The 25598-nt window shown below is 38.9% G+C and overlaps 1 long non-coding RNA gene across 1 annotated transcript; it reads right to left on the bottom strand.

The window, feature by feature from the left end:
• Positions 1–766: 766 nt before the first annotated feature.
• Positions 767–24322, bottom strand: LOC118631184. The gene is made up of 4 exons (XR_004959742.1): positions 24226–24322; positions 16449–16712; positions 15461–15535; positions 767–878 (listed from the first exon to the last, which is right to left on the bottom strand). It is a non-coding gene; the product is annotated as an uncharacterized LOC118631184 (long non-coding RNA).
• Between the last annotated feature and the right edge of the window lie 1276 nt (positions 24323–25598).

Raw genomic sequence — 25598 nt, 5'->3', positions numbered from 1 at the left:
TGTTTCTCTCTTTCTTCCTCTCTCTCCCTCCCACTCTATCTGAACAAAAAATGAAAACATGTCCTCAGGTGAGGGGAAAAAAAGAAATATTGAATCATTATATCATATACCTGAAATTAATATAATATTATGTGACAATTATACCTCAATAAAAGAAAAACTATTTATAAGAGTTAATTTGGGAAATAAAGAAGTCTTCTCAACACCCTTAACATCACACCGTGGGGTCTGGATCTGACTCTTCTTCCTCTCTAGCTGAGGTAATTATGGAGGGAATGAAAAGTTTATACTAGGGATGTTTAAGGCAGCTGCAAAAATTAGACTGGATTCAGGAAGGATCCAAGTGGAGTAAGTAAGGCATTAAGCAATTAAGAGTTCTAATTAATACTGAAAACACAACTCACAATCCTTGTGTGGTTCTTCTTTGGATCACTCAAATATACCCACTTCAGACCAAACATCTAAAAGACACTTTAAGTATAATATATATTATTTAAAAACTTTATTGTGCTGTAAACATTTCTATGGACTAAAATATAAAATCAATTGTGCAAAGTTGAACAATGGATAAAAAGAGTAAATACTCCTTTGTTGGCTTCTTAGAGATTAATGTAGAGCTGTTAAATATTAGTTGCAACTTAATAACATGCTCAGGTGCTTTTATTATTAATAGTTCAAGAATTGACAGGTTTTCTCCATTGAGTGAGACCTCATGTGATTAGCTGTGTGGAGAGCTACAGACATGCTTGGGTCACTTTACCTTGACAGAAGTAACTGTTCACAGATCATCAATTGCATACTCTCCATCACTGGTCCTAAGTCTAGCAGGCCATTCCAAAGGTAACCATGGAGCTTCAGCACATATCATTTACCTCCTCCTGTTAAAAAGAAAGGAAAAAAAAGTCACTTCAGCAGCAATTCTAATCCTTTCCCAAGAAATGTGTCAAACTCTCTGTGATGTAATTATTATGCAAAGAAAATACATACTGTGAATGTTAAAAATTGGCAGTCGGTTAGTCTCATAGCAGCCCATGATCACTTTGGAGGAGAGTGAAATTAAATATTTGCCTAAAAATACCACAGTAATTCGTTTTGGGGGTTTTGTTTTATTTTGGGTTTTTTTTGTTTGGGGTTTTTGTTTTTTGGTTTCTTTTTAATGGTCTGAGTACCAGTATGAAGATTCCATTTTGAAGTTACTTCATTGATATCAAGATACCCTTTCTATCCTATGAGTGTAGTTTTAGAAAAGGGTGGGGCAAGCTCTGATGTCAAATAAATCTAAATAGGGATAAATGAAAACAAAAACAAGAAGTGAAAAATTATGTAATACAGAGCTACTGAGCTCTGCCAGATGCTTCTGTAGCAAACAGGGATCCCAGCAAGTCAAATGCATGCCCTGTTATCTTCCCAATAGCTTCAATAATGAGCTATTTAATGTGGAAGCATACCTGGGCCCCAGTTCTTGACAGTTTTGTAGCCCTTGGTCAAAGTTTTCAACAGCATTGGGGCAGGTGTGACTAGGCAGCTAGATTACACATACTGACTTTCCCCTTGCAAATACACAATATTTACTTTTCATAGTGAGCCGGTAAACCAGCTGACCAATTAGGCTGCAGATTTCTCATGCCTCATGAAACCTAAGCAAAGACTGTGAATATAAAAGCCTCAGAAACACATGTAGGCTGAACTTTCCTTTAATGTCTTAATATAATCTCTATGAAAAACAATGCCAATAACCAGTAGTTTTCTACATCAGACACACAGACCCACATTCAGGAAGTAGATAGAATCAAACTTCAGAAACAGAGGCAAAGTTTTACAAGAAATCTCCTTGCCCTGGTCAGGTGGCTCAGCTGGTTGGAGTATCGTCCCGATCCCTGATCTCTGGCTGGGGAGCATGTGCATATGGAAAGCAACTGATAAATGTTTCTCTCGCACATGGATGTTTCTCTCTCTCAAATCCAGAAAAAAGGGGGGAAAAAATCCTCAAATGAGGATTGAAAAAAAAATCTGAATTCCTCTAACCTTACTGTCATTTGACCTATCATTCAAATTTTTCCACAATTTTCCAACTTTTTAAACCAAAATTTTCTTTAGTGATTCCTCTCTTCTAGCCAAATTACTCTTCTCATGGTCCCCTGAAAATGTGGTGTGTATTCCTACTTCTCTGCCTGTGCTCAAAGCATTGCCTCTCACTTAGAATGTCATCATTCCTTCCTCCCTATCTCTCCTTCCCAAACATAGATCCCACACCTCCATCTAGACCCCACTCAAAAGCCACCTTTTCCATGAAGATTTCTTAGCCACAGATTTCTCTTTTCTCTGAACTCTCTTAGTAGTAACTGTTTATATATCTATTTGATACTTATACTGCTGCACGATCATCTTCATGTCATTATATAACTTTATTTATATGTATTTTGCCCTCCTGAAAAACTTCCCAGCCATCTGTAGGTCACTTCTACTTGAGTGCCTGCCATCCTGCAAATTCAACAAGTCTATATTCTTTTCAAATTTCTATTATCAGTATCAACATTCTTATATTTCAGCCAGACTCAAAACCTTGAAATCACCTTTGAGTCTCCTTCCTCTTTCATATTTCCCATATTTGATCAGTGGCCAAGGCCTGTGAATTCTAGCATTGTCATATCTCTTGCAACCAGCCACCTGACCTTTCCATTTCCACTACCAACACCCTTGCTCAGGTCTTTATTTCCTTACCTAAACTATTTCAAGAGTTTCCCACAGTCGTCTCTATTTCCATTTTCTCTACCTCCGATTCAATCTAAGCACCTCAACCAGATTAATTTTCCTAAATACAGTTCAGAATCATAAAACTTCTCTATGTAAACACCTTCAATGGCATCCTAAGACAAAATAAAGTATAGCCTTGGCCGGTTTGGCTCAGCAGTTAGAGCGTCGGCCTGCGGTCCAGAGAGACCCAGGTTGGGTTTCCGCTAAGGGCATGTACCTTGGTTGCAGTTTGTCCCCAGCCCTGGTTGGGTTGTGTGAGTGGCAGCCACTCAATGTGTCCCTTTCACATCGATGTTTCTTTCCCTCTCTCTCTCTCCCTCCCACTCTATTAAAAAAAAAAAAAAAGTATAAATTCCTCAACCTGGCATGAAGTATGCCTAGTGTTGTGGATGCTGTGGTGTGCCACCCAGATTCTCCTTTGGTACCAAGGCAGTCATTCCTCCAGATGCCACAGTTGGCTTCTGGCAGGTCAGTTTTAAATTCTTCCCCTGAAATTGCTCTGGCCAAAAGGAGCTGTTTGGCCCAAGTTTTGCTCCCTCTCTAGAGGCAGCCCATATCCAAAGACTGATTGCTATGGGTATACAATGGCTCGGTCCCATTGTCTCAATTCAGGACAACTTTTTAGGGTTATACTAGCTTCTGTATGCCATCTGGGATTAGCTGAGAGTCCCATTACAACTTCGTTTCAGTTCAACGCCTCTGTCTGCCACATTCTGCCTCCCTAAATCCCTTATAAGAGTGGACCCCAAACTTCCTGCACTAGAATCTTTATCTCAGAATTTGTGTTCAGGGATCCCAACCGGACACCTAACCATATTTCTTTCATATCTTTCACTCATATCCTACATTCCAGTTAAATGAGTTATCTGCCATTCCTTAAACATACCTCACATATTACCACTAACTTATACATTTTTTAAAAATCTACTGAATATCTAAAGTGTTCCCAACTATATAAGAGGTATTGACTGACCTAAAGGGATATAGACAAGTAAACAGGCTATTAGAATATACTTTGAACAGTGATTTCCCAGCTGAGACCACAGAAAGAGCAAGGGAAAAGAGTATACTAGACAGCAAACAGCATGCACATGAAAATTCACCTGGTGAGTCAGTGGACTGTAAATGCACTTCAGAAAGACTGAAGTTTAAGGATCTTGAGTGATGGTGGCAAGAGACGAGGTAAGAGAGGTCAGAAGGGCCAAAACAAGAAAGGCAAGTAGCCTTAATTAGGGATCTGGTTATTATCCTTACGGCAAAGGCAAGTTATTAGAGGGCTTTAAGGAAAGAAACAACACAATGATTTTATTTGTGTTTTCAAATTTGATTACAATGTAAAGAAAGAATTAGCTGGAGGAAAGATCTAAGGTAGATGGCTATTGTGTCGTCTAAGCGAAAGATGATGGAGTGATGATCCAAGGAGGTGGTAATGGAAACAGAGAGACCTGGACAGATTTAGCAGATATTAAGAAACAACAATATAAAGGGCATGATGGTTGATTATATGGAGGGGGGAGAGGGAGGAAGGTATCAAAGATTATACCATGTCTCTGACTTGAATAACTTCATGTACATTATTCACTGTGATAAGAAACACCGAGGAAGATGCAGAACTGGGGAGAAAGATATTGAGTTCAATTTGGACATGCTGGACTTATGGTATACCTAAATAAGAACTGGATATGTGAGTGTGAATAGCAGATAGTTAGATATATAGGTCTGAACTTTAAGAAAGCAGCCTGGCCAGGGGAACAGGTCAGGCATCACCAGCATCTACCTGGCCATAGAAACCTGGAGGTTAGATTTTTTAAAATGCTGTCAGAAAAACAGGAGGAAACCCAGTGGAATGTGGTGTCACAGAAGCCAAGAGAATCTTTCAAGATGAAGCAAGTGGTCAATAATGTCATACATTGCTCAGACCAAATAAAATAAGGACCAAGAAGAGTATTCAATGATTTTAAACACTGCTGTGCCTTTGCATAAACTATTCAATAACCAGAAACCATAGAAACTTTTCCATCTTTAAGGATCCACTCAAATTGACATATATTTGCACAGTGATTTACTAAACACCATCACATGTGACCTCATTTACTGACTATAGATTTTGAGGGTTAAAAACATCTCATGTATCTTGGCATCCTTCCCAGCTCATTAAAATGTGGATGCTACAGGTTCAGAAAAGAAGCCAAATTTGCATAAAACAATTCATAAGAGAAGAGAATCTACAGATAAGAAGAGCCAATCCACAGACAAGAACTATTGCTTGTGCCTGTCAGCGAGAGGCCATATAAGAAGAGTCATGAAAAAAATACCCTTGGTTGTTTAGGAAAGAACACTGAGAAAGCCAGTCATCCTTACATACAAAGTTGGTGAATGTAATAACAGTCATCCTGCCTTTTCACTGTGACATTAACTTCAATGATCAGTTTAGAGCTACATCTACAGCATAATGCCCACATATTCCAGACCCTGATTGGTCTCACTCCCTCAAAAGGGAGACATGAGCAGCCACTGATAAAGAGGCATTCATCTTCTGACTTCTTTTTTCTAGAGTGTGAACATCTCTTTTTTTAAAACCTATTTGAATAGGTGTAACTGCCAACTGATCCCTTTATATTTAATGACCCTATTTTGTTTTATGGGTGCTTCAAAAGAACTGACAGGAAGAGGCAGCTATAAATGGAAAACATGAAGCAACTTGCTGAGACCTCATGGTGAGGTTGATGGCTTGCCTTGTCATGCCTTTGCAGACCGACATTTCCATAATTCCCTTTTCAAACACAGATCAAAACTCAAAAGAGAAGAGAAAAATTCTTGCTCTCCAAAGTGTCAACATGAAGGAATGTTTCAAGGCAGTTTGAGGGAGATGTAGCCACCAACACAGTAACAGTTAAAGCAGTGGAAATGTGGTACTTTTTTTTTTTTTTTTTGGAGACTTCCAAAATTCACTGCACAACTGCAGAGCCAGAAATTATTCTGCCCTACCCCTATCACTGCCTAAGCAACATTCTTCTTAAGTTCTCAAGAAGCTGTGGCATTTAGAACATTTGCAAATATTTATTCAACTCCCAGAAGAGTACCTAAGAAATGGTGGGTCCTTGATTGTGGTGACACTCAACACTGGTAACAAATAGCCCTGTAAGAGGTAGCTTCTTATCAACGGTAAGAGGACAGAATAGTGAAAATGAAAGTTATAGATATAAATTCACAGCAACTTCTATCTGGAATATGTTGCCTAAAGAAATTTTAGCTCAGTAGGACATGAGTAAATGCCCATAACATTAAACACTGCAGAAGTTTGGGTGACCTTTCTTTTTTTTTTTTTATCCTCACCCGAGGACATTTTTCCATTTTTTGTTCAGGTAGAGTGGGAGGGAGAGAGAGGAACAGAGAGAGAGAGAGAAACATCGATGTGAAAGGAACACATCGAGTGGCTGCCACCCGCACAACTGACCAGGGCTGGGGACAAACTGCAACCGAGGTACATGCCCTTAGCGGGAACTAACCCAGGTCTCTCAGGACCGCAGGCCGACGCTCTAACCGCTGAGCCAAACCGGCCAGGGCTGGGTGACCTTTCTTTTTATCACATTTTGTCTTTCAGCACTGCCTCCATAATATTGCATATAATACTACAGTGGTTTCCACTGACAACCTTGAGTGAGTTAAGAACAGATGATCCACCTTACACTGATCCATCACACAGGTGTCCAAGAATGCATGGCCTCATTAAATTGATACCAGCTGTATAAGGAGAGTAGTGCAGACAGGAGGAAGAATACTATAAATCTGAAGCTTAGGAAGAAAATTAGGAATTTGTTTCAATGCCAGCATTTTACATGATTTAAAAAACGTTTTCAACAAGCTGAGACATGAGGAGAAAGTACTTTAGTAAGGTCATATAGTTATGTGACCTGGGCCCCGAGGCTAAGGCTACTAGATTCCATTTTTATCATCAATGGAAGGTCCATTTCCAATAATAGGTTAATTACCCCTAGAAGTAAAGGAATTTTGCCTAAGATTATAGTTGCCCCACATGTTGGGAGGCATTTGCAGTTTCTGAGTATCAAGTATCGGTATTTGCAGGCATTTGCAGGTACTTGTGAGCCTGGTGAATAATGCTAATTTTGACCTCTGTAATCACCATCACACCCACTATTGTACAGGTCCCCTGGAGGGGGGTGGGGGGGCTTCTGTTGGATGTGCAAGAAGAATCTGGTGCTGAGGATCTGGGGAAGCTGTACCTCCCCGCCAGCCTGCTGGTGTAATGAAATGCTCCTTTACAATTCGGCTGTGCGTCTCTGGTTATCTCGCTGACACGTTACAATGTAAGTACCTTCTCAGAATTAGTTTTATTTTCTGTGTGTTCTTACTGTTTTAATATTAAATTCATATCACAGTATAATGGTAATAATCAAATAACCCCAAACACACAGAGAGAGACAGAGAGAGAGAGAGACAGAGAGAGAGAGAGAGAGACCATAGCTATTTAGGAGGCCTTCACGAAGAACATGGATATAGAGGTTAGGAATGATTTATGTAGGAAAGAACATTCTCCAAACACCAATACATATTAAATTAAGAAGAAGTTTATTTGGATTAGACCAAAAAATTATCTCCTGTAGACAGTAGTAGTAGTAATAATAATAATAATTACACTTTTTTAGATGCATTATACATTTAGTCTTGGCAACAATTCTGTAAAGTAGGACTATCATTATCCCCATTTTAGAAGTGAGGAAACCAGGGCTCAAAGAGGTTAAGTAGTTTTCCCAAAAGTTCATAGGTCCTATAGCTGATAAATGAGCAAGTAAGGATAGGAACCTTAGCTGTCAGACTCCAGAGGCTGACACTCCTATGTTACACTGCCTAGATTTAGGCTTAATATACTCAACCATAAACAACAAGCATGAAATTGATATGCAAACAAATTTCCCAGAGCTTAAAAAAAGAGTTTTCTTCTGTATACAAAATTTAAAATTTTTCTTCTTTCGTCGTATGTCTTGGAACTGCTGATCTAAAACAATAGAATAATTCTCACAATTCTCAACCTGCCCTTTCCACTGACTTGTTGCATTTCATTTCACTAGCTATTTTTTTTATAACAAATTAATATAAGATTATGTCCAGTTTAAAAACTATAGTTATGTACACATTTTAATATTTTTTAAGATTTTGGATTTTTTCTAGAAAATTGCTTCTTTTTAATTAAACATTTAGTATCCATCTCTTTTGAAAAATCATTCATCTCTTGTTCCAGTTCTCATAATTTATAGTGGAAATTATGCTTGGTTTTGGAACAACCCATGCAGATTGTTAATGGGGTTACTTTCCATTACTATAGGTATATAAAAGATTTAAATAATTATTACATATTTTAGTAATAGAAAATTAACAATAACTTAAGGTGAGCCCTTTTCAAAACAGAATCTAGCCCTGGCTGGTTTGGCTCAGCGGTTAAAGCTTCGGCCTGCGGTCCACAGAGACCCGGGTTCGGTTCCCGCTAAGGGCACGTACCTCGGTTGCAGTTTGTCCCCGGCCCTGGTTGGGTCGTGCGGGTGGCAGCCACTCGATGTGTCCCTTTCACGTCAATGTTTCTCTCTCTCTCTCTCCCTCCCACTCTATCTGAACAAAATATCGAAAAATGTCCTCGAGTGAGGATAAAAAAAAACAAAAAAAAACAGAATCTAATTTTTTTTTAATGGTCAAAATAAGAGATAGCTTCTTTGTCAAATACTTACCTCATACTTTTAAGCTGAGCAGAATTCTCCAAAGTATCAAATTATAAGTTGCTGTCATAAATTACTAATTAAACTCACTATCAACTTATAAAATCATTTAATTCAGTAAATATAATTCAATAGAATTTATTAGATGACTATATGTCTGGCTAGTCAGTAGCAGTCCCAAACAAGTATCCATATTATTTACAGGCAAAAATTAAAGAATTATTTATTAATTAAATATAAAAGATCAACCTCTTTTTAGTTCTTTCTTTCCAAGTAGCATATGGACCCCAAAAGTTCATTTTTATTCACTTATTTTCCAAATAAAATAAAAGAATAAAAAAAATGATTTGAAGAAAAAGAATGGAAAACAAAGCATATCAAGTACAGTACACTACTTTAGTAAGCTACTTATGATGAACAAGACCTCACAATAGATGCTGATAAGATATATATAAATGCAAAAACAAGTTCAAAAGTAATTTTACCCTATAGTCTTTGACCTTGTTATTTTCATTCTGCGTTGTTTTGATAACATTTTTATGGAGCTACATACTGAAGAAAATTTTACTAAATCATTGTAATTCTTTGACCAAGGTTCTATATATATACTTAAAGTAATTCTAATTTTTCCATGTCTATTTTTATTTTATGGTACTGTTTTCATCAGAATCAATTCTTTTTTAGCTAAATCTTACAATAAATATTTTTATCACTTATAAAGTTTTCATCCAGACAAAATTTTACTGATTATACTTTCAGTCATCTTGAGTTATCTTTTTGTAACAACTTTCTCATACCAAGTAAATATTGCTACCTAAATTTTGTGAAAATTATTTTATTCTTCTGTTAAATTTGGTAAATAACACATTGTATCATGTAAAGTTTTAAATTTTCATTGTTATTTCTTATTGATTATTTATACCTGTAATATTCATTCCGATCTTGATTAAAAAATAACTGATTGTTAGCTCATGATAATATTATGAGTAATTTCTCTCAGATAATCCAGGATTGACCTATTGTCAAGGGTTAGCCAGTTGTATGGTTTTTATACTTCTAAACACTTTCGTATTCCATGCACCATATTGTTGACTCAATGATCTGTGTAGTTACTTAACCTAACTATCTGACTGTTTCTCAGTTTTCTCATTTATAAAATTAGGATTATAATAGTGCATACCTAAATAAATTGTTAAACACATCACAAAAACAGAAAACTACAGGCCAATATCCCTGATGAATATAGGTTTAAAAATCTTCAACAAAATACTAGCAAACCAAATTCAACAGCATAATAAAAGGATAATGCAACACTTCCAAGTGAAATGTATTCCTGGGATGCAAGGATGGTTCAATATATAAAAATCAATTAATGTGATATACCACATCAACAGAATAAAAACATAAAAATCACATAAATATATTAATTGATGCATAAAAGAGTGATTGAAAAATTAAACACCGCTGCAGAAAAAATCTTAACAAACTAGTAATAAAAGAAAAATAACTCAAAATAATAAAAACCATATATGAAAATCCCAAGGCTAATATCATATGTAATGATAAAAAATTAAAGATTTTCCTCTAAAATTGAGAACAGGGCAAGGGCACTTACTCTCACCACATCTGTTTAACAGAGTACTGGAAGTCCCAGCCAGAGCAATTAGACAAGAAAAATAAATAAAGTAAAAGGCATACAAAGGGAAAAGGAAGGAGTAAAATGATCCCAGTTTGGAGATGACATACCCTTAAATATAGAAAACTCTGCAGACTTCCAGTGAAAATGGTTGCATAGGTAAACGCGGTATTGTGTCCTCCCACAACCACATCAAAGTTACAACTAAACTACAGAACAATCATCATTCCAAACCACCTGAAATCAAGCTGAATGAAAGTCCTACAACTATGGAATTAAAGAAGCAGCCACATCAAGACTGGTAGGAGGGGCAAAGGCAGACGGGCTGGTCTCATACCCATGTGTGGTGGATATAAATCAGAAGGATACCTTGGCTGGGAAGGTCCTCCCTGAAAACTGAGGGGTCCCCATCCCACACCAGATGCCCTGCTCAGGGTTCCAGTGCCAGGAAAAGAAGTCCCCATAACTTCTGGCTGGAGAAAACAGCGGGAACTGAGGCTCAGGGAGGCTGTGGCGGCTGGAGCCCCAGGCAGCTTCTCTTAAGGGGCCTGCGCACAAACTTACTTGGACTCTCTCCCTCTAAGCTCAGAAGGGAAGCAGTTTGAGGGGTGCCAGAGACATACAGGGAAGAACTGAGCTGTTTGGCACTGGAGCGAGGGCCGGAGAGGGGGCTTTCTCTGGGACAAACGTGCTGTCAGAGACCTTTGTTCTTTGGTGAGCCCTTCCCTGGGATGGCAGACAGCCACCATATCTGGGACTCCAGGAACCTGGCTCATACTGGTAACCCCGCCCTGGTGATTCCCTGAGGCCCCGCCCCACCCTACTTTCAGGCCCACTGAAGCTGTTGCCAGTTGCTTAACCATAGGATTGGCCTGTCTTGGATCCTGCTTCAGGTTTTCCTAAATTCTTTCAAACAAGCAGCATCTGGTCTCAGATAGCCCCATACCACTCGTGAAGTAATACACAGAAACAAACACAGGGAGGCAGCCAAAATGAGGAGACAAAGAAACAGGTCCCAAATGAAAGAACAGAACAAAACCCCAAGAAAAGACCTAAGCGAAATGGAGATAAGCAACCTAACAGATGCTGAGTTCAAAATACTGCTTATAAGGATGCTCAGTGAACTTAGTGAGGGCCTCAAGAGCATAAAAAATGACCAGTCAGAAATCATGGATGCACAGTCAGAAATGAAGGACGCATTAACTGAAATAAAGAATAATTTACACAGATTCAATAGTGGAGTACATAAATCCAAGAAGCAAACCATTGATTTGGAATATAAGAAAGCAAAAAACACCCAATCAGAACAACAAAAAGAAAAAGGAATCCAAAAAAATGAGGATAGTGTAAGGAGCCTCTGGGACAACTTGAAGCGTGCCAATATTCGTATCTTGGGGGTGCCAGAAGAAGAAGAGAGAGAACAAGAAATTGAAAACCTGTTTGAAACAATAATGGCAGAAAACTTCCCTAACTTGGTGAAGGAAACAGACATACAAGTCCAGGAAGCACAGAGAGTCCCAAACAAGATGAACCCCAAGAGGCCCACACCAAGACACATCATCATCAAAATGCAAAAGGTTCAAGACAAAGAGAGAATCTTAAAAGCAGCAAGAGAAAAGCAGTTAGTTACCTACAAGGGAGTTCCCATAAGACTGTCAGCTGATTTCTCAAAAAAACTTTGCAGGCCAGAGGAAGTGGCAAGAAATATTCAGAGTGATGAAAAGCAAGAACCTACAACCAAGATTACTCTATCCTGCAAAGCTTTCATTTAGAATCAATGGCCATATAAAGACTTTTCCAGACAAGAAAAAGTTAAAGGAGTTCATCACCACCAAACCGTTATTATATGAAATGTTGAAGGGTCTTTTTGAAGAAAAAAGATAAAATATATGAACAAACAAAATGGCAATGAATACATATCTATCGACAATGGAATCTACCAACAAAATGAACAGGCAGAATAGAAACATTTTCGTAGATACAGAGAACATTTTGTTGGTTGCCAGATGGGAAGGGGTTTGGGGAATAGGTGAAAAAGGTGAAGGGATTAAGAAGAACAAATTCACTGCTAGACTGACAAACCTCAAAGAGAAGGGGGTTGGGGGATGGAAAGAAATAAACCAAAGAACTTATATGCATAACCAATGGACTCAGACAACAGTGTGGGAAAAGGTGGAAGGGAGGGAGGCAGGAGTGGGGAGGAGGGGGTCAATGGTGGAAAAATGAGGAACATCTGTAATACATTCAACAATAAAGATTTTAAAATAATTTTTAAAAAAAGAAAAAGAAAACTCTCAAGAATACTTAAAAAACTGTTAGAACTAATAAAGGAATTCAGTAAAGCTTCAGGATTCAATATCAACATATAAAAATTAGTTGCATTTTTATACCCTAACAATAAACAATCTAGAAAAGAAATGAGGGAAGATTTATGTACTGAAAACTAAAACATATTGATGAAACAAGTTAAACAAGGCACAAACAAATGAAAATACATCCAATGTTCATGAACACATGGGACTATATTAAACTCAAAAGCTTCTGCACAGCAAAAGATAAAATCATCAAAATGGAAAGGCAAGCCACTGTATGGGAGAGCATCATTGCCAATGATATATCAGATAAGGGGTTAATTTCCAATATATATAGAATGCTCATACGACTCCACAAAAGGAAGACAAAGAACCCAATTAAAAAATGGGCAGAGGGCCCAGGCAGGTTTGGCTCAGCCATTAGAGCATCGGCCTGCGGTCCTGAGAGACCCGGGTTTGGTTCCCGCTAAGGGCATGTACCTCGGTTGCAGTTTGTCCCTGGCCCAGGTTGGGTTGTGCGGGTGGCAACCACTTGATGTGTCCCTTTCATGTTGATGTTTCTCTCTCTCTCTCTCTCCCTCCCACTCTATCTGAACAAAATATGGAAAAATGTCCTCGGAATGGGGTAATCCCAGAGACGTGGAAGTGGGGTACAGACTGACAATCCCTAGAAGAGGGGGTTGGTGGGGGAGAGATAAACCACAGAACTTATATGCATGTATGCATGAACAGTGGACATGGACAACAAACTGGGGAAAGGGCAGGGAGGGAGGGGGAGGAGGGAATCAGTGGGGGAAAAAGGAGAAACATCTGTAACAAAAATTAATCATAAATAAAAAATAAATAAAATCAATAAAGAAAAAAAAAATAAAAAAGGAAAAATGTCCTCGGGTGAGGATTAAAAAAAAAAAAAAAAAATTGGCAGAGGAACTAAATAGACACCTCTCCAAACAGGACATACAAATGGCTAAGAGACATGTGAAGAAATGCTCAACATCACTAATTATCAGAGAGATGCAAATTAAAACAACAATGAGGTATCACCTCACACCTGTCAGAATAGCTACCATCAACAAATCATCAAAGAAGTGTTGGCGAGGGTGTGGAGAAAAGGGGACTCTAGTACACTGCTGGTGGGAATGCAGACTGGTATAGCCATTATGGACAACACTATGGTGTTACCTCAAAAAATTAAAAATTGAACTGCCATTTTTTATGGCTTAGAAATTTTTTTTCTTTTTATTTTTCCGCTCAGTATAACTTAACTTCACACTATAATATTTGAGTTGGTGACTCTTAATGCACAAAAACAGTTTACTTGATCTACTAATCCCAAGAGTATCTCTTCATGAAATCATGGAGTCCTAAGGATAGAATGGACCTAAAAGAGATCATAGCCCATCCCCTTTCAAACCCACTATTCCAAGTCATTCCATGCCTCTCACTGGTGTGTTTCCTTGAGCTAGGGCAATTTATTCCACATAGTTTAAGGGGACTTGGAAAAGAACCTCATGGAAGTTCTGTGATAAAAGAACAAAAAAGGTTATATCTCTCCACGAAGGTCTAGAGAAACAGGAAAAGATGGTGGAGAAAAGAGGGAATATGTGGGAAAAGGAATTGGGAAATGAATAACAAGAAAAAGAAGAACTAGGGAAAAGACTGAAAATGGAAAAAAAAAATCTGGAAACATGCACAAATTGAGATAGCCCAGGATGTGAGTCAGAAGAGACTTGGTTAAAAAAAAATTTAAGATATGAAAGAAAAATCAGGAAAATGAGGATGGCTTTGCTATTTTTATCATTGTTGTCTCTTACAGTAGCTAAATAAGGCAAAAGTTAGAGTTGTTATAATGTGCTGTATGTGTAGAGATCAAAACTTTTGAGATAAAATATGGTGGTCCCAAGATATATGCAAATCAGATGAAAATATTCAAGATGCAAAATAAAGCATACTTTACATTTGTTTTTAAAGAAATCACATTGAGTAGCTAAGATCTCTTTCAACATGTTTAATTTTCCTTCTCTTCACCAGCTTCCTCACAGTGTACTTACCCACACATCCTGATATTAGTTGCACATAAATCAAACCTTCCATAAAAATCAGAACTAAAATATGTGTGAGCACAGGAGGTTCCTGATATTGGCAAGACTCCCATTCACATATACTACTAGGCCTGATACACTTACATTTTTCTTAATTGGATTTATTGGGGTGGCATTGGTTAATAAAATTATATAGGTTTCAGATGTACAATTCTATAATACATCATCTACTGATCCAGTAAAATTAAGAAGCCAGTTTATTCTTAGTTCAGTAACAGGGAAGCTGCTACCAGCCTTAATTTACCTATACTAATATACTTTCTATAGGGGGCAAGATGTTGTCAACAAATTACTACAGAATTGTCATGAGATATTGCTGCAAAATGTGTAAACTCTTTCTGACTACCAACTTGCTACTAGATTGTGACTAAAGTATCAGAAAATTTGGAAAATCTAGCTCAATGTATTTTGACCAACAGCAATGTAAGAGCTTAGGAAAGGATGTACCATTGTATGGGTATGACATCTGTAGCAGGGAAACATCTCTTAGGACAAGAAACTTGCATGCCACACAAGACACTTCACAACTCAGGAAGATCAAGTGTTGATCAACAATAAAGCAAATAAGAGCTCTCTGCAAACAAACAAAAACTCTTTGGAAAGGACAAGCTGCAGACCATATAGATTAATCTTAGCTTAAAATATGTCAAATACGAGTCACGGTAACTCCCTTTCTGCCAAAGTCTGACTCCCTGGGAGGGGCTCCCAGAGCAGTCTTCAAGTCTGTTGACTTGTTTTTTTTTTCAAGCTGTTAATGCAACTCGCAGCTACGTTGGTTTGTTTTGTTGTTGTGACATGGTCTCCATAGATGTGCTTTGAAATTGTGCCCAGCTGCACTAAAGCCAAGAACCATGCAATCTGGAGGTTGTGCAAGATTACAAGGCTCCAAGGTATCCAGTGCCTGCACTGCTCATCTCTTCCGCTTACCTCGAAGCTTAGCTTGTCCAGCCTGGGCAACAGAATGCTGCATTGGGACCAGATCCAAATACTTGAGGAAAGTGGCTACATTTGCAGAAAAGGAACAGAAATTTAACTTCACATCAGGGCTTTTTTTGCATGCATGTCTAGGAAATGGTCGATAATAACCAGGACCTGTTTTGTGCCAATTTATTTTTAGTTTTTTTTCTTCCTTTCTGTAGATAGCCTAACTGGCTCATCTTAATGTTTCTCAAGAGTATATTACTCTCAAGCTTTTTAGTCCCCTGTCCCTCTCAACAAATGGATTCTCAAGAAATAACTTGATCAGTTCATTCACACCAGACTTAACAAGTAAAAATACAGCATATCCACTTAAATTTGAATTTCAGATAAACAACGAATTACTCTTTAGTTTAACTATGTCCTGTGCAACATGTGGGACATACTAATACTAAAATTAGTAATTGTTTATTTGAAAATCAAATTTAACTGGTTGTCATGTGACAATCCCGTGCTAAAGACTTGTGATGTTTTGACCTCTTCTAAGGTATTTAACTTAGGATCAAAGTCCCCATAGCTTAAAGCAAATTAATAATTAGGATATTTTAGCAACAAACTAGAAAAAACAATATATTATATCAGGTAAGCCATCACTTATTACGCTTAGCCCTAAGGAGTCACCCTTTTTATAAAATACTCACCTGAGGGTATGTTTTTTATTGATTTTAGAAAGAGAGGAAGGGAGAGAAAGAAAGAAACATCAATGTGAGGGAGAAACATCAATTGGTTGCTTTCTCAAACACTCACTGACCTAGAATTGAACCTACGACATTTTTGGAAAGGGGGGTGGGGGTTGTGGGATGATGCTCCAGCCACCTGACCAGGTCATCACCCATTTTTTAAATTGCCAAAGGCCATCTAAAATAAAATCAATAATAATAATAATAAATTGCAAAAGACTGTAACTCAGAGATAGAAAGCATAGCTTGATTCTTACCCACTTGGACTTAAGGCTGCTGATCAATATTTACTTCAAATCAGGCAGTGTGATTGTTCATGTTAACTGGTGCTTCTAGATGAAGAAAATATGATTCAAAGATACAATTCTCTGAAAAGAGTATCTATTTCCACTGTGTCTTGAGTGGCTAGAGATACGGGTGGTGTTAATTGAGTATCCTTGGCCTCAGCTCACATCCCATCAACACAGGTTTTCCACATGTCACGTCTATTGAAGTACATAATCTTCAAGTTCTCAGAAAACCTATAGTTAGCATTAGGGAAAGCAAGGAACAGTGAAAATAATGGTTATCAATGAGAGTGGAGTAAAAGAAACTCAATATAAAAATGTAAACGAGGAGCAAAGAGGACATTTGGACCAACCCCAATTGCCTAGAATAGGTGGTTACCCAGCAGTGTGAGTTAAGAATCTCTGGGAAGAACCCTGTGGAAGATACTAAAGATAAGTCTCATTTAATATCTATTTCAACCTCATTCTGGAATGCCTTCCTGTATATTACAGAGGCTGGTAAACTAAAAAACTGCTTTTTCCACAATTCCTTCTAAATAAGGATCTGGGTATGATGTAGGCTCCATCATCACATTCACTTTCAGAATGTGAATTCAGACTGAGTGAAACAAGGAGGAAGGCTGGACATGAGGCATCATTCTCCTGCTGTTGATGGAGTGTTGACTACCCAGTAAGCAGAAGTGAGTTCCTGATCACTGCTTCTCCACTTGACAAGCAGTGTACAGATCAAGGCAAGCACAGCCATTCCTTTGATGGCTCAGTTATGTTGTGGCTTCAGGATTCATTTTTGGAGGCTCACCAGCCTAGAATCTGTTTCTTCAGCCTGCAAACCAGTTCTATAAACCAGTGAATACCCTACCATTAACACATTTCAGCTTAAGCCAGTAAGAGTGAAGCCCGTTCTCTGCAACTGAACACTAACTGATACAAGCAGTAGCTCCCAAAAAATATATCTCACCATCATAATGATTCTCAATTAGGGATAACTTTTCCCCCTCCCCAGAGGACACATGGCAGTGTGTGGAGACATTTTTGGTTGTCACAACTGGAATGGGGGATACTATTGGCATCTAGTGGACAGAGGCCAGATATGCTGTTAAATATTCTACAATGCACAGGACAGCCCTACTACCACCACAAAGACCTACCCAGTCCAAAATGTCAATAGTGCCAAGATTGAGAAACCCTTCTCTAGCCCAGAATCCAATGTGATAATTTATCATTAAAAATGCAATATTTTGATTTAAAAAGTATACTCTTTCACAATGCAAATATTCCTTTAAAAAATTACAAGTGAAGTTTTGCTCTCAGACAATATAGCATTAAGAACTACAACTCTTGGGACTTCCGGTCAAGATGGCAGCGTAGGTAAATGCAGTATCACGTCCTTCCACAACCACATCAAAGTTACAACTAAACCCAGAACAACCATAAGTCAAAACCGCCTGAAATCAAGCTGAATGCAAGTCCTACAACTATGGAATTAAAGAAGCTGCATCAAGACTGGTAGGAGGGGCAGAGGCACGATGGGCTGGTCCCACCCCCACGTGTGGCAGATAAAAATCAGGAGGATACCTCGGCTGGGAAGGTCCTCTCTGAGGACTGAGGGGTCCCTGTCCCACACCAGATGCCCCACTCAGGGTTCCAGTGCCAGGAAGAGAAGTCCCTATAACTTGTGGCTGGAAAAACCAGCAGGAACTGAGGCTCAGGGAGACCGAGGAGGCTGGAGCCCCAGGCAGCTCCTTAAAGGGGCCACGCACAGATTTATCGGACTCACTCCCTCTAAGCTTTGAGGGGAGGCAGCTCGAGGGGCGCCAGAGATTTACAGGGAAGAACTGAGCTGTTTGGCACTGGAGCGAGGGCTGGACAGGGGGATTTCTCTGGGACAAACGTGCTGTCAGAGGCCTCTGTTCCTTTGGAGAGCCTTCCCTGGGGTGGCAGACAGTCGCCGTATCTGAGACTCCAGCAACCTGGCTCACACTGGTAGCTTCGCCCTGGTGATTCCCTGAGACCCCACCCCACCTAACTTTCAGGCCCACCCAAGCTGTTGCCAGTTGCTTTACCATAGGATTGGCCTGGCTTGGATCCTGCTTCAGGTGTTCCTAAATTCTTTTAAACAAGCAGCATCTGGTCTCAGATAGCCCCATACCACTCGTGAAGTAATACATAGAAACAAACACAGGGAGGCAGCCAAAATGAGGAGACAAAGAAACAGGTCCCAAATGAAAGAACAGAACAAAACCCCAAGAAAAGACCTAAGCGAAATGGAGAAAAGCAACCTAACAGATGCTGAGTTCAAAATACTGCTTATAAGGATGCTCAGTGAACTTAGTGAGGGCCTCAAGAGCATAAAAAAGGACCAGTCAGAAATGATGGATGCACAGTTAGAAACGAAGGAGGCTTTAACTGAAATAAAGAATAATTTACACAGATTCAATAGTGGAGTACATAAATCCAAGAAGCAAACCAATGATTTGGAATATAAGAAAGCAAAAAACACCCAATCAGAACAGCAAAAAGAAAAAGGAATCCAAAAAAATGAGGATACAACTAAACCCAGAACAACCATAAGTCAAAACCGCCTGAAATCAAGCTGAATGCAAGTCCTACAACTATGGAATTAAAGAAGCTGCATCAAGACTGGTAGGAGGGGCAGAGGCACGATGGGCTGGTCCCACCCCCACGTGTGGCGGATAAAAATCAGGAGGATACCTCGGCTGGGAAGGTCCTCTCTGAGGACTGAGGGGTCCCTGTCCCACACCAGATGCCCCACTCAGGGTTCCAGTGCCTCTGGGACAACTTGAAGCGTGCCAATATTCGTATCTTGGGGGTGCCGGAAGGAGAAGAGAGAGAACAAGATATTGAAAGCCTATTTGAAACAATAATGGCAGAAAACTTCCCTAATTTGGTGAAGGAAACAGACATACAAATCCAGGAAGCACAGAGAGTCCCAAACAAGATGAACCCCAAGAGGCCCACACCAAGACACATCATCATCAAAATGCAAAAGGTTCAAGACAAAGAGAGAATCTTAAAAGCAGCAAGAGAAAGGCAGCTAGTTACCTACAAGGGAGTTCCCATAAGGCTGTCAGCTGATTTCTCAAAAGAAACTTTGCAGGCCAGAAGGGAGTGGCAAGAAATATTCAGAGTGATGAAAAGCAAGAACCTACAACCAAGATTACTCTATCCTGCAAAGCTGTCATTTAGAATCGATGGCCATATAAAGACTTTTCCAGACAAGAAAAAGTTAAAGGAGTTCATCACCACCAAACCGTTATTATATGAAATGATGAAGGGTCTTTTTGAAGAAAAAGATAAAATATATGAACAAACAAAATGGCAATAAATACATCTCTATCGACAATGGAGTCTACCAACAAAACAAACAGGCAGAATGGAAACATTCTCATAGATACAGAGAACATTTTGTTGGTTGCCAGATGGGAGGGGGGTTGGAGGAATGGGTGAAAAAGGTGAAAGGATTAAGGAGTACAAATTCATTGCTAGAATGACAAACCTGAAAGAGAAAGGGATTGGGGGGTGGAAAGAAATAAACCAAAGAACTTCTATGCATAACCAATGGACACAGACAATAGTATGGGAAAAGGTGGGAGAGGGGTGGGTCATGGGAGGAGGGGGTCAATGGGAGTAAAGTGAGGAACATCTGTAATACATACAACAATAAAGATCTTTTTTTAAAAAAAAGAACTATAACTCTTTATTCTAAGATCTGCATTATTTTCAAATTTTAATATTTCTGAAATTATGTCATGACCTAAACTTAAGGTATGCTTTTAATGTGGTGATGTTTTTCTTTTTATTTATTTTTTTAATCAAAAAGCTTTTATTAAGTCTATAGCCTATCTTAGAACTGGTAGCATCTGTAATCAAGGAACTAGGGTAATTTAAGCAAGTATTTTCCTGAGGGCAAACTGAACCAAACTGCATGGAGAAGAATGGCTGAATGCGGGCAGGGGACACCATAGTCTCAACTCTAACTGTACAACAGAATCACTGCAGTGCTTTACATTGGTTTGGTCACAACATCATCTGACAAAATAAAAAGTGTCTCTGTAGTCCAAGAAGACCACAGAAGGCCAATTTCAGCCATAAATAAAGAGTTAGAAATAAAAGGAACATGGGAGGTGGAAATAAATAAAAGCACTTCCTTTAAAAAAGAAAAAACAAGCTTTTTTCTCCCATGCTCTTTGTACCCAGAGTAGAAAAACAAAACAAAACACTAATTTAGGGCACCTTAATGAATTTGGACCCCTGAAAATGGAGAAAAGGGGACAAAAGATTTGAAAAGAGATATGCAAAAGAATGATGGCAGATAACCAGACAAACTTCAAAACCTCACTCTTCTGCCCAGGACCAGACCTGTTACTATTGCCAGACAATTTGCTAACACTCCAGCATTATAGCTCTTGAGTAACTTTCACAAGCTCTCTGGGGCCCAAAGAAAATCACAACCAGAGAATTTAACTAGTAATGGATCCTGCTTTCATCTACTCCAAAATTCAGCACATATTTAGAAGTAAGTTTATCTTACAAATACATTTCCTTTAACTTATAAACATCTCATTCCCAAAAAAATTCTAGCTGGTGCCTTGAATGAAGACATGCACAGTAAATATTAACTAAATTGAATTAAGTCCATTGCCTAAAAGTGCTACTGACTTAAAATGTATGGGGAAGAAAAATAAGCCCCTTTTAAAAGAAAGAGCAAAAATTCAAGAGAGAACAGTAATAGAAGACAAAGGAACTTGCCCATTCTAATTACCTCTTCTCTCCAGCAGTGGAAAGAAGTCTACACCAAGCCCAGTAAATGTTGTCTCACAAGGTTGCTACTACTACCAACCTAACATCCCTATTTCTTTGTTAAGTTTTTTCTTAAAGTCAAAATTGATGCAATAAGTTCTACACTGTATCCAACTGCCTCAAGATAGAGAGTACAGACTTCTAAATTCAGATCCTGGATAAAATCCTGAAACCATTCTCTGTTACACCCAAAAAGTGTGTTTAGGTGACAAGCATTGCAGAGGAGTTAATCTTAAGCAAAAAACGTCTGAAGCCTTAATCTCTTTTTAGAAACAACCACTCACACCTTGGTTGGTTTGGCTCAGCGGTTAGAGCATCGGCCTGTGGTCCAGAGAGACCCAGGTTCAGTTCCCGCTAAGGGCATGTACCTCAGTTGCAGTTTGTCCCCGGCCCTGGTTGGGTTGTGCAGGTGGCAGCCACTTGATGTGTCCCTTTCACATCAATGTTTCTCTCTCTCTCTCTCTCTTCCTCCCTCTTCCACTCTATCTGAACAACAACAACAAAAAAAAATGGAAAAAAATGTTCTCAGGTGAGGATAAAAAAAAATTAGAAACAATCACTCTCATTATTCCAGCAGAGTCATTTTTCCCTTATTTTAAATTTATTTATTCAGAGACTTCTAAATATATGCTGGTCTGTTGAAACAGCCTCTGGGCCCAAGCACAATAAAAACATTAATTAAAAAACATGATTAGAAACACCCAGCAGCAAGCCTGGAACAGCTTCAAATAAGCTCTGCCACTTAAGTGTTGGTCATAGAAAACAAAGCCACCTGCAGGTGACCTGTACTATGCCCCCTGGCTCCCCCATAGATTCCTGACCAGCTGATGCTAAGGTGGGAGCTCTTTGCAGATAGATGGCCACACTCAATTATTCCACTTCTCTTCTAACTCTTGATTTGGCACAGTCTCTACCTGCCTCTCTTTTCATTCTGCAATGGACTAACAAGAAATTCACAGAAACCCCAATTTTGGCAGAGATCTGGGCATGGGAACCTTACATAACTGTTGGGCTTTGGCAGAGCGGGACTAAAGGGCTGGGTGCCCTCTGCTGAAATATGCCCTGTACTTTGTGGGCAGTGTAATTCTCCCTGAGGTGGTCTGTCCTTGATTCTGGCTCTGAAGACTTCTGAATGCAGAAGCCACAACCAAATAAACATAGAATACACAATGTAAGAGTCAAAGGGAGCCCACGGAGGATTTCAGATAGTGTAGACACTACAAATTGGGGGTGGGGGAAGGGAACCCATCTTCAAAATAGATAATACACCTTCACTCCTTTGTGACATAAAATTCCCTAAATTCCAAATTTGTTTACACAGCTAATTAGGCATGAAAATTTTGAGTCTAGCACAGGCCTGTTAAGAAAATCTTGTTAAATGTAGACATGTTCTGTCAAGGGCATGTATCCAGTAAGGGATGCCATCTATGGGTCATATGACTCTATTCTAAGTTCTACCCTATTCTAAAATGTTCACAAGTAAAACAAAAGCAGAAGATCTTGGCTTCCTTCTTTTGTGTATGATTTTCCCCACAAATCTCCCATCTTAGAAAAACAAGAAAGGAGATTTGAAAGAAAACAATAGCAGATCAATGCTAGGTAGGAATAATATTTCAAAAGCAGTGTGAATGTATTATTTGCTGTGCCACTGAATTGTGTATAATTTATTCCTCTTCTTTTCTTTAATGACAAGTCTTCCCATATCTTATTACAAAGAGGCTATCACCTAAGAAGATTAAAATGCCTTTTATCATGCATCTAACCCAAATTGTATCTCTGAAACTCCTTTACAATCAGCCGTAGTGTCTTTTCACAATTCTGCGATTTAGCCAAACTGGCTGAATCTCATGTGTTGCCTGCTACTACATTCTGAAGTGCCAGGCTGGTACCTAAGAGGAAAAATAACATTTTCCTTCACTCTTAACCTACATTCTGACTTCTCATGCTGAATTCAATCCCCAGCTAATTAGTTCAAGAGCAAGCAACTTTAACCAAGATTCGGTATTACTTTCCTGTTTCTGAGAGCTGGGCTTTCCCCAAATGTAGCTCTCTTGTTACCCTTTGCATTTTAAATAAGCCATTTTGGAGCATGGCTCTTGTTTTTTCTTTAATATATGCACCCCCTGGGACTGTTCTAAAGCTTGTGATGGCTCTCTGCCGGCAGTCAGGGCAACAGAATGTCTACAAGATCAGGCTTTGTCCTACAGTCAGCATCCATTGTGCAGCCCCAGCTGAACAGGGAAATTGCAAGTCAATTTTCTCAGAAATGCTGGGTCCCTAGTATTCTAACATAGCGGCCTGAAGCTCCCACAGGTTCCTCCATTTTGTTTGTTTCAAACATGCTGGAATATTTCCGTAATTGATTCCTGGGACAAAGTATTCCACGGAAGTCCATTTTTCAGATAACTGAAGACTTTTTAATGCAAGAGTTTGATGGAAACTTTCTATAATGGTGATTAGTTCTTTTGGATCTCAAACAAGGTATGCTAAATGTATTTTACTTTTTCTCAGTGATTTAGGGTCCTCTTCAAACTATAAGTTATTACTTTAGAGTATAAAACAATAACAGATACATGAAATCATTTGCCCCTACATTAAATAGGCCACTATCCTTTCTTAGTTGCTTTCGCAAATTTTTATTTCTATTTCTGTCTCTTTCCAAACAATTAAATTATCAGTGGTCACTTTGCACTGATTTTCATGTCAGCCCCTAGACGCAAAGTTTAGGTTAATCCTTTCAGCTTTTAGATGGCTGGAAATCCAAATAAGTTTTTTGTGACAACATCTATATTAAACCTAAATCAGTTCTATATTGTATTTTGAAGCTTAGCCTTCTGTCCTAAATGCATAAGCATCAGTGCATGAATGTGTGGCCCTTTGAGCTTTTCATCAGCTCTTCATCTGTATCTCACAGAAGAGGGATTACCAGATACTTGTTCTTGGGCATTGTATGGTCAACGTCAGCCATCAGCAATCAATTTGTTCACTCTAGGAGTTCTCTTTCCTTCATGTTCTTGTCTTCTCTTCATCCCTCTGATTCCTGCTTTGAGCCATTTTAGTAATCATTAAGTCATTCACTATAAGGGAAGAAATCATAATAGAAAGAGCAAAACTTCTTTTCTTTTTCTTTTTCTTTTTCAAGTACAGTTGACATTCATTCATTTATTAGTTTCAGTGTAGTGGTTAGACATTCATATAACTTATGAAATGATCCCCCAACATGTATTTTAATCTATGCAAACTGAACTCTGATTTCACAGGGCAGAGGTTAAGGGATTGGTGAGAGAAGGATGAAAATACATTGAAATGAAAGATTTTACTTTTTCAATGTGCTTCTCATCAAAATGGAAACATGAACTTTGGCTATACTCACACAGGCACCTGCCACTCTTATATGTAGCAATCTCCCCAGTTACAAAATCTCAACCTCTTTGACAAAAATCCCAACAACTATTTGAAATGCCTGTCCAAGATGACCCAAGCAAAGCTGACTCAGAGTGTCAAAAGAGCCCCCCCCCAAAAAAAAAAAGATTAAAGCTCTTATTCAACACCACATTATATAATGTTGGCACTGGTCGGTTTGCTGAGGACCATCCTTGTTTTGACACCCAAACTTCCACATCCAGGGAACCTTCTCAGCCCTATGCAAATCAGGACATTTGGTCACCCTAATGAAAGATGATCTCTCAGTGGTTTCTCATGTTTTCCCCCAGGCAGACACCTTTACTTTCTAAGTAAAACTTTCTATTTTTAGATTTAGCATTTCTACAAATTCAAAGGCACCTTCTCCTTTTCTCCTTCTGCCCAGGTAGCCTAGATAATTCTTTCTTAGTAACATCTCTAGTATCAATCTCCTCTTTTTTTATTGCCACCAGCTTGTTCTTTATCCTCTGTTATGGACTACTGTAAAACTTCCATGAATATTCTCTGTTTCACTTCAATGTGCATGCTCTTCTCAGATTAATCTTTTCAAAACCCAATTTTGCAGAAGGTTCAGTTGAAGTCCCAGCTTTTCCATGAAGTCTGATATCTTCCCCAGAGGAGGAAAAACATGACTAGGATGGGAGAAAGGAATGGCAGGAGTTGTCAGCTGCACAACGCTGGTAAGAGTGCTGTAGGGCCCATGTCACCTCCCAGAAGCTGCTAAAGAACAAAATCAAGACAGCCTGCAAAGGGGAAAGACAGGCAAATCACTGAGGTCAGTAATCCAGAAAAGGTTGTCTGACTGTCAATCACCAAGCCAAGGAGGTCTAGCCAAAAACAGAAAATACAGTGTCCATGGGATATACAACAGCCAGG

The sequence above is a fragment of the Molossus molossus genome, unplaced genomic scaffold (genome assembly GCF_014108415.1).
Source record: "Molossus molossus isolate mMolMol1 unplaced genomic scaffold, mMolMol1.p scaffold_m16_p_15, whole genome shotgun sequence".
In the NCBI taxonomy this organism is placed as follows: domain Eukaryota; kingdom Metazoa; phylum Chordata; class Mammalia; order Chiroptera; family Molossidae; genus Molossus; species Molossus molossus.
This window is presented reverse-complemented; position numbering and strand designations above follow the sequence as displayed.